At 36.8% G+C, this 9,382-nt stretch overlaps 1 long non-coding RNA gene across 1 annotated transcript; it reads left to right on the top strand.

Annotated features, from left to right (window-relative positions):
• The first annotated feature begins 3,320 nt into the window (after positions 1-3,320).
• LOC135288808 (uncharacterized) lies at positions 3,321-8,887 on the top strand. Its single transcript, XR_010351727.1, has 2 exons — positions 3,321-3,715; positions 6,052-8,887. It is a non-coding gene; the product is annotated as an uncharacterized LOC135288808 (long non-coding RNA).
• The last annotated feature ends 495 nt before the right edge of the window (positions 8,888-9,382 follow it).

Below are 9,382 nucleotides of genomic sequence, written 5' to 3'. Positions count from 1 at the left end.
GTCACTATCCCTGAAGGTAATTGAAAGAGATGTAAGTGTGGCCCTTAGAGAGATGTTCTAGGGTGGACTTGGCATCACTGGGTTAACAGTTGGACTTGATGACCTTAGAGTTCTTTTTCAGCCTAAATGGGTCTATGATTCTAGAAAGGGAATTGCCAAAGGGATACAGGTTTATGCAGAGTATTTGAGTCTTCACCCAGTAGTGTAGGGCTGGTAAAGCAATTGAGATGTATGGGGGAATCTGAAGAGCTGGTAATGTGCTGCAGGAAATGTTATTAGAAAAAGACACCAAATATAAATGAATGCTTTGATTTTCATTATCAATGCAGATGTCTGTGAAATAAGATCAGATCTGACCTTTTCACTATCTAAAATATTTTTAGACAGATGGTCAAGCTCACTTTAACATAATTTCTTAAAAAATGAAATGGTTTTAAACTTTACTTAAAGACAGTTCAGAATATGTTTGCTTCTATTGCAGAGTATTTTCCAGCTTTTTTTTTCTACAAGAAATTAAGATGTCATAACCAACATAATGTAAAAGCTGTAATTATGACAAACAGTGACTGACATAATGATATGTGCTTTCTTAGCAGAATGAGCAATTTTGAATTTCAGGATAGGTAGTGTTCTCTATTTTGCCTCCCAGATGAAATAAAGCTTGACTTGTGTTTCCTCTGTAACTGATATTTTTTCCATCTTTCTTAGTAGCTAGAAAAAAAAGAAAATTTAATCTCAGATAAGATAGTATGTTTGTAGAAATCAGTTTCTTCAATGACTGTATTGACTTCTCCTTAAGAAGGTAGCAAACTTTTTTTTGCAAATATGTGAGATGTTATGTTTCAGCTCTACCCATCTCTATAGTGATACAAGCAGATTTCTATTATGCTTCTTCCCTTGCTACCTGCCACCTTACTTTTAAAGAAATACAGACAGTGTACATGTTCTTCAGGAATAATGAAAAGGCTGAGATCCTTCACTTCTGGCTATAAGAAGATTCAGGAACTCATGAAGTTAATATTCTATCACATTCTAATTTCTTGATCACACCTGTTTTCAATATACTTGAATACCTTGTATAATAAAGTTCAGCATATATATAAAATGATAGAAATATGTAATTGCTTTAAAAATTGTAAAAACCCCACTATTTTAACTATACAGAAAGGGTAGTTACTACAATTATATTTAAGTGTTAGATGTACATATATCTGAGACTCACAAATGACCAAAGAGTGCTGTAGACCTTCTTTGTCTTATCAATAGAATAATTCACACATATAAATTGCTACATACAGGGATAAAATATGCATAATTTTCATAGCAAACACCTAGAAGTAGATTATTTCATTGCTGACATAAAATATTGTTCCAGATGATTCATAGGAAGTGGTTGTATGTGTTCCTCTCTCAACCTCTGGTCAATATAATCCCAATCAATTAACTTTTGCTCAAATAATGTAGATCACCTCTCTATTTTGGATTAAAGGCTTTTTCCTCATTGCTGTGGAATAGAAGCCCATGAGTAGGTAACTGCCAGGATTAGCTATTGTGCACTGAGACACCTTAAAAGGCAATGTTTTTGATACTAACCCAACATATTTGTAGATTTGCCGAGGCTTGAGATGTGTTATCATACCTCACAGGCACTATGTGTGTATCTTATTTATTTTGCTGAGCAAGAAGACATGTAAAAGCAGAAACTCAGGTTGTTGTGTCCAAGTAACAAGCATAGTCTAATCACATACTCTAATAGTCACATAATTCTCATTTGACTAACATCTCCATTTATTCAATGCCATGTCTTTTGCAGGGCTGCAGATTCTTATCTCACTTTTCAACTTGAGTTTGATATTCTTGGTCTTTGGGCTTCGCTACTGTGGCAATGCACACATGAACAGATAAACGAGCTGTTCTTATGGAGATCCATACAAAGTTTGTTTTATCTAATCGAAATGCAATAAAATTTTGTCAAAACTGTTGTATTGTTTCTTAATTGCTACAAGCAGTGACAGTTTGAAAGCATATAAACACAAAATAGAAACACAATAAGTAAGCTTTCTTATGGGTTTAAAATTATTATAATGAGAAGTCGTGTATTGCAAATGTAAAATATCAGCTTTGGACAGTGTCATAGTTTGAAGCTGGTATAATGCCAGTGCTCCCATGAAAATACACTTAGTGGCTTCTGTGAGATGTGATCAGGAACAGAGCAAAACAGGCTCCAACTTAGTAATAAAGGAGACAAACTTTATCAACTGCAGTATCTAAAAAGGAACAGAAGGAACAGACACAAAACTAAGAATGAAAACCCTCCAAATACATTCCTCCTCCTCCGCCCCCCACCCCTTTCCTCCACAGCATGAAATGGCATTACAGATTTTCTATACCATCACTATCTTTCAGATAATCAACTTTTGAGTCCATCATCACCCCTCAAATAATTAACTCTCAAGTCTATCAGGGAGAGACGAGTCTCCCCTTGTACCACAGGCTTCCCCCGGAAACACAATTGAAACTTCTTGTGTTTCCATGTCACTCGTGGCACTGCCCAGAGAACATTGGCCCTCGTGACTTCTTCCCCCCATGTCCAGTGCTCTCACCACTGCACATGGGCCAGGACTGCCTTTAGGGTTCTCCTTTTAAGGATGCCCCACCCAGTTCCAGAAGCAGCAGTCTCTCAACTTCGGGACACCAGTCTCCCCCCAGATTTCACCCCCTGGGACTGAGGGGCCTCATGAACAGAGATCTTCCTCTCCACAGAGACAGAGGGCACCCTACACCCTCCTCAGCCGTCTCTGTTCACGCCACTGCTTCACTGTACTCTCTTTGGCTTCAAGGCATTGCCTCCCCCTAAATGCAGTCTCTGTCACAGGACAAACATAGGTCTGTCCATGGCCATACAACAAAGAGTCCAGCTCAAGGCCACTCCATCATCTCCCACTTAGTATTCTTCTCACCTCTTCTAACATCTCGCACTCATACTCACTATCATCACACTTGCCCACTGCTTTATCTCTCTTTCCTCATTCAGATTCAGGAGGATCAGTATTTGTAAGGTTCCCATTATTCTAGAAAGGGGTTAAAATCTTTGCCTGTGTCTGCCCAGAACTCCCACTGGCCCGTGCTGCCAGTCCATGATATCGAATTCCAAGGCAGCACAGGCACTGGCGCTCTTTCTCTCTCTCTCTCTCTCTCTCTCTTGGGGGATTTGGGGGGGGGGGGGTGGGGGGGCGGCGATGCCTCTCAGGGCTCCTCCACCCTTCCATCTTGCAAGGCCTTCACCCCCTCCTCTGCCCGAGGCTCCGGCCTACCTCACCCGGCCGCATGGCTTCCCTTCCTCACCCAGCCCCAGCTGAGCAGGGGAGCTCTGAGCTCCTTCACAGACCAGAACCAAGAGAGAGTTCCCCTGGGAGTTCTTGCTTTTAACCCTCTGTGTTCTCAGAGGCGCTCCATACCTTCAGTGGCCAAACCAGGTGCCAATATTCAAATCCAAGCACTGACTGGTTTGATCACAACTTCCCAAAAAAACTCACTTCCTTTTTAACCTGCGGGAGACAGGTTAGGATTATACAGCTTTCAATATTTAATTACATAATAATCATGCTAATAATAGCATGATATTCATCTAAATAAAACATACAGTGTTGTCTGTCCTTCATAGAAATGCCAATTAGGTAAATGCATGAAAGATATGGAGGAAATGAGAAATCAGGTATGTAACTTATTAGCTTTGGTATAGGAAAGACTTCTATTTTTGAGGCACAATGGATATATCTATTTATATTTATCTATATATATGTTTATTTATCTGTATCTATCTATATGTATAATGTATATCCACATTTATCTATATAATTTATATCTATATAGCTAATATTAAACAAGTTGTTTGGTGGAGGTTTTTGTATTATCTAAAAGTGTGATTTTCAAACTTTATTTCAATTTTAGGTGTCAATAAGGACTATCTTGTCAAAATAGGTAGAAGTTTATGGTCTTCTCATTATGGGAAATTAGAAAAATCATTGCCGATATGTGATTATTACTGATGTTTAATGTAAAGCCTTTTTCCTCTGACGCAGATTTCAAGTACATGCACTGTTATTGTTTTTTGAACTACATATTCTATTTCTCTCAAGATTTCTGAACTCTCATCGAAATTGTTGGTCTTCAATAAAACCTCAATAAATTTTAAAAAATTACATAAAAAGACTTGTTCAATTTCCCTTTCTCCAGAAAGATTCTTCAGTTACTGAAGTCAGGTATCCAGATAGCAGACTACTGCAATGAATTGCTAGTGAAAGCCTACACTAATAATTCCTGCTACATAACTCGATAATTTCTCAGTGAATCTTAGTTGTTTTAGTCACTTGTCTTTTATGATCATCTTACAGTGCAGCCAGTCACAACATGTACTTCATAAGTTTTATTCCTTAGCCTCAAATGAAGATTGAAATTATAACAGTACATAATATTTATCCCTCTTTCTATTACCACATCTGCTGAATCAGAGTTATTAGTTTAAGTAAAATTTGAAAATCAAGCTGATTAATTTATAAATTAAAAAACCCAGAGATTATACTAATTACTTTTCAACATTTAGCTATGGATCTCTAAATTTCAGTAACCAGAGGGACTGAATTTATATGAAGGTATAGATCCTCCCTGTATGATTTTAGTTTTCGCATACATACACCTCAAATTACCCAGTCAGTGAATGCTGTAAGCAGATAAATAATGCATATTATTGTCAGAGGTGTGGATAACTTCCTAGTACTGTCTCCTTGAGAAAGAGAGTGATTACCTTTGGTAATCATGCATGACAAATGTAAAATAAGCCCCCAAAATGCAAATATACAAATAGAAGTTTTATAGAGGTTAAGTTGATCAATGAGGACATATTAGAATAGATATCAAAATTGTGGGGAGCAGAATAATGCATTAGAAGATAAATTTTCCCTACGGAGAATAATTTTGGCTGTGGAATGGTTCAGCAAGCAGGATTAGTGAAGCAACCACAAAGTATTATTAAGGAGCATTTAGATTATATTAAGTATGTAAATATTCCATTCATGGAACGAATAAATATATGTAGGGTACATGACCTTTATTAGAAACCTTAAAAACTCTTCCTGAGAGGCATTTCTAGAACTGGATGAATCTAATTAGAAAAAAAAAACAGGGATAATTCTTACCAGAGAAATTCTGCTTTTTCTTCCACTCCTGCAATAGTGTAAAGTGTGAATATCTTTCTTTTTGTTTCATGCTTCTTATTTATATGCCTCAGGGACTCTGGACATTTCAGTGTTTTTCCAGCCTAAAAGAAATCTAGAAGTGTCAGTTTGTGATCTCCCATCATATTTTATATGTCAAATTTAAATGTCTTTGTACTGGAAATATTTGATATAGACTGTTATTGCTCTCTGTATAGCATAAAGATTGGATTGAATGCCCTTGAGCATTTTATGACATTTCATTCTGTAACTAAGTTTATCATAATTAGAAAAGCTGCATAATGAATCCATGTGCAGTGCAATCTTTAATTTTCTATGCTTGTCTGAGGCAAAAATTTGTGTCTTTATATCACATTTTATATAGCAATTGAAAATATCACTTTCCTTTTTGGTTTGTTTTTTTTTTTCTGGATTACCTTGGGTTTTTTTTTCTTCTTAAAAAAAGTGCTTAAAGGGATATTGAAGAAACTCATGAAGTGTTTTGTCACAGGTTCAAGAAAAAAGAACTAACACCTCCCACCCAAAATACATCAAAGAAAATAATAGTCCAACCAACTACCTTGAATTTTTTTTTGTATATTATCAGAAGTTTCCATTATATGTGTAAAAGGATTTTCTTCTTAGTATACTGCAGTGCTTTGAAGTAACAGCATCTTCAAGGGCAAGTATTTTTCTAACACTGATAATTAGACAATATTTGAATAAATAAAAATTTTTAGTATTAGTGTGCACCAATAAAGATTTTATATATGTATATATACATATATATATGGATAGGTAGGGAAAAGAGGAAAGATAATTCCCATTTTTATTATAGGAAGCAAGAAAGATCCAGGGATTGATCTGTACCTGGAAAGATGATGGAGCAGATACTTCTGGAAATGGTGTGAAGGCACATGGAAAACAAGAAGATGATTGGTGACTGCGAACATGGCTTCACTAAAGGCAAATCATGCCTGAAAAAAATTTGGTGGCTTTCTACAGTGGGATTGCAGACATGGGTGGTTAAGAGAAGAGTGATGAACATAATCTACCTGTGCTTGTGCTAAGCATTTGACACTGCTCTGAACAACATCAATATCAAAAACAAAGAAACATGGATTTGATGGATGTATTAGTTTGAAAACAAACCAGTGAGAGATTCCAAGTCAGAACTACAATTTAATAGGAAGATTAAGATAAAGGCAATGATACAGAAACACTGGCTTAAATTGACAAAGTCAGGATACAACCTGACATCTTGTTTGCTGTGTTGGTAGCAGTCTTATTAAACGGTAGCTGTAGTCTTGAAGCGATAGATGTGGTTCTGTTGAAGCAGTGATCCTGTGGAAGGGTCTGGTCCTCCTCTGCTCTGAAGGTCCAGTGGTGGTTATGTAGCTCTTGTCCATTGGGAATCCAGTGGGTAGTGCTGCTCATGGTGTTCCAAAACTCAGATTTTATCCAGGTAGGAATGTTTGGTACCAACCCCTGGGCAGAGCATTTCACAATGGGATGATGTAATTTTATAAGTCATGCAGTGAGACTTGATGGCAGAGGTAGCCCCCAGAGGGAGTTATCAGGGATGAGGCATGGAACAGAATAAAGAACACTGCCCCACCAGTTTTAAGAGCATAGGAAGATGGTCATAGAATACATACTTTCCATTACATCTTACATTGTAACCTAAAACAATGGACCTCTTGATGGGTAAGGAATTGGCTGGAAGCTTGTACTCAAAGAGTTGCCATCAATGTCCAATGTTGCAATCAATGGTTCAATGTCCAGCGAAAGATCAGTGATAAGCAGTGTGCCTCAGGGGTTCATAGTGGGACTGGTATTATTTCACATCTTTTTTTGTGGACAAGGACAGTGGAATTGAGTGCACCCTCAGCAAGTTTTCTGATGACACCAAGCTGAGTGGTGCAGTCGACACGCTGGAGGAAAAGGATACCATCCAGAGAGACATGGACAGGCTCAAAGGTTGGCCCATGCAAAACTCATGTAAAAACATGTGCTCAAGGTCCTGCCCATGGACTGGGGCAATTCCCACCACTAATAGAGACTGGTCAGAGAATGAATTGAGAGAAGCTGTGAGGAGAAGGACTTGGGGGTGTTGGTGAATGAGAACCTCAACATGACCTGAAAATGTGTGATTGCAGCTCAAAAGGTTATCCCATTTGCTGGGCTAGAATGGGCATCAGATGGACCATTGACAGCCTGAGACTCAGGGAGATAATTCTCTCTCTCTTGTGACGCCCCTCTTCAAGTACTTTGTCAGCTCTGAGGTCCCCAGCACAAGAAAGGCATGGAGCTTCTCAAGTAGGTGCAGAGGAGGGCCACAAACCTGATTAGAATCTGGAGTCCCTCTCCTGTGAAGACAGACTGAGACAGTTGGGGTTGTTCAGCCTGAAGAAGAGAATGCTCTGGCGAGAACTTATAGAAGCTTTGCCCTACCTAAATAAATCCTATAGGAAAGATGAGGAAAGACGTTTTATCCAGGAGTATGGTGATATGATAAAGAGTAGGAGATTTAAACTGGAAAAGAATATATTTAAAGTAGACATTGGGAAAAAATTCTCTGCTGTTAGGGTGGAATATCACAGAGAATAAGCAGACACCCCATCCCTGGAAGCATTGGGAGCCAAGAGGAATAAACATTAACATTTTTATATTCTAGAGTATTTCTTTTATCTAATGACTGTTGCATCATCTTCATCCTAGTTGTGCTTGTGCTAAGATGAAATGGAAATTTGAAACAGTTGTCACAATTGTTCTGTCAGCAATACCAGTTGACATGGAAGAGGTGCTTGCATTCAGTATTTGAAGCATGTGGGACTCTGAATTTAAAATATTCAACTCAAACACATGCACACAATGTATATATATATATATATTTGTATATATATTGTATACATATGTGTGTACATATAAAATGCCATTCATCTGGGCGTTACAAATGTTAACTTAAGTTGCTAGCTAATCACAGATGTACAAAACATAAATATGGCAAAGAAAGAAAAAAAACAGAAGGCAAAAGGAAGGAAATTTCTACTAAACATAGAATATGTTAATATGTTTTTATTAAACATACTATTCATATTTTCTGTATCACAATTAATGTAGCTTTTATTTCATTTTATGGTCGTGAATGCAGTTTTACTTTGAATGATAAGTTTACTTGAAAAAACATGAAGAGTTTTTTAACTCAGATTTCTAAGAAAACAAAATTCATAAATCACAGTATTATCACAAACACCTTAGCCTCTGTCATTTCACTCTGTGATTTACTCCTTTATTTACTCCTTTTACTACATTATTTGCAAAAAAAAGTCTGACTGCACCAACTGAGTTAAAGAAATCCCAATAAAAACTATGTTCATGGAGGTTTTCTGAGAGCTGACAATTAAGTTGAGACTGCTGCAGTACGGCTAGAGTGCATTTGTACTGTACTTTGTTTAAAAGCTTCTAAGAGGAGTGGCAAACCTGTCTGCATACAATCCTAGAAAAGATGTTGCATCAACTGCTATTCCTTAAAAAAGATAGCAAAAGGATATGACTGAGAGGACACTGTACTACTATAGTCACAGGGCTACTGATTCCAGAAAATATGACATAAATTCACTGAATGGAACTTGATTTTACTTTGAGCCTGTCAAATACACAAGGGAAACACACTAGTGAGACACTGTTTTATTTGGTAATTGTGAAATTATTAGTCATATACTTGAAAATGTATAAAATAGTAAAAATTAATGGGGGATTTTTCTACTCCATAAATGTCTCTCTAGCAGCTGCAAAATGGAGCTCTTGGAAGTCTAAGGCATTTGGGATTTTTTAGTTTGCTTGTGATAATCAAACAGTGCATTCATTACAGTTTCTGATATTAAGTTGCATAACAACTGAATCCAGCCACAGAAATTTTGACAAACACATAATTATATAAAATAATTGAACCAGCAGGTATCCTATATTCTTACTGACTGTATGTAAAAGAAACATACAATGCGTTTTGTAAAAATAATTTACTAACCAGGAACTTTCTGACAAGATTGGAGGCTGTAAAAGTAAATTAATAATAAAATAAGCTTGGAAGGAGACATTTGCATTTATTGGAATGAAGTTTTAATTTTATAATCATCTTAAATCAAGACTTATGAAAATGTAATGAA

Source organism: Passer domesticus, chromosome 1 (genome assembly GCF_036417665.1).
Source record: "Passer domesticus isolate bPasDom1 chromosome 1, bPasDom1.hap1, whole genome shotgun sequence".
NCBI lineage: Eukaryota > Metazoa > Chordata > Aves > Passeriformes > Passeridae > Passer > Passer domesticus.
This window is presented reverse-complemented; position numbering and strand designations above follow the sequence as displayed.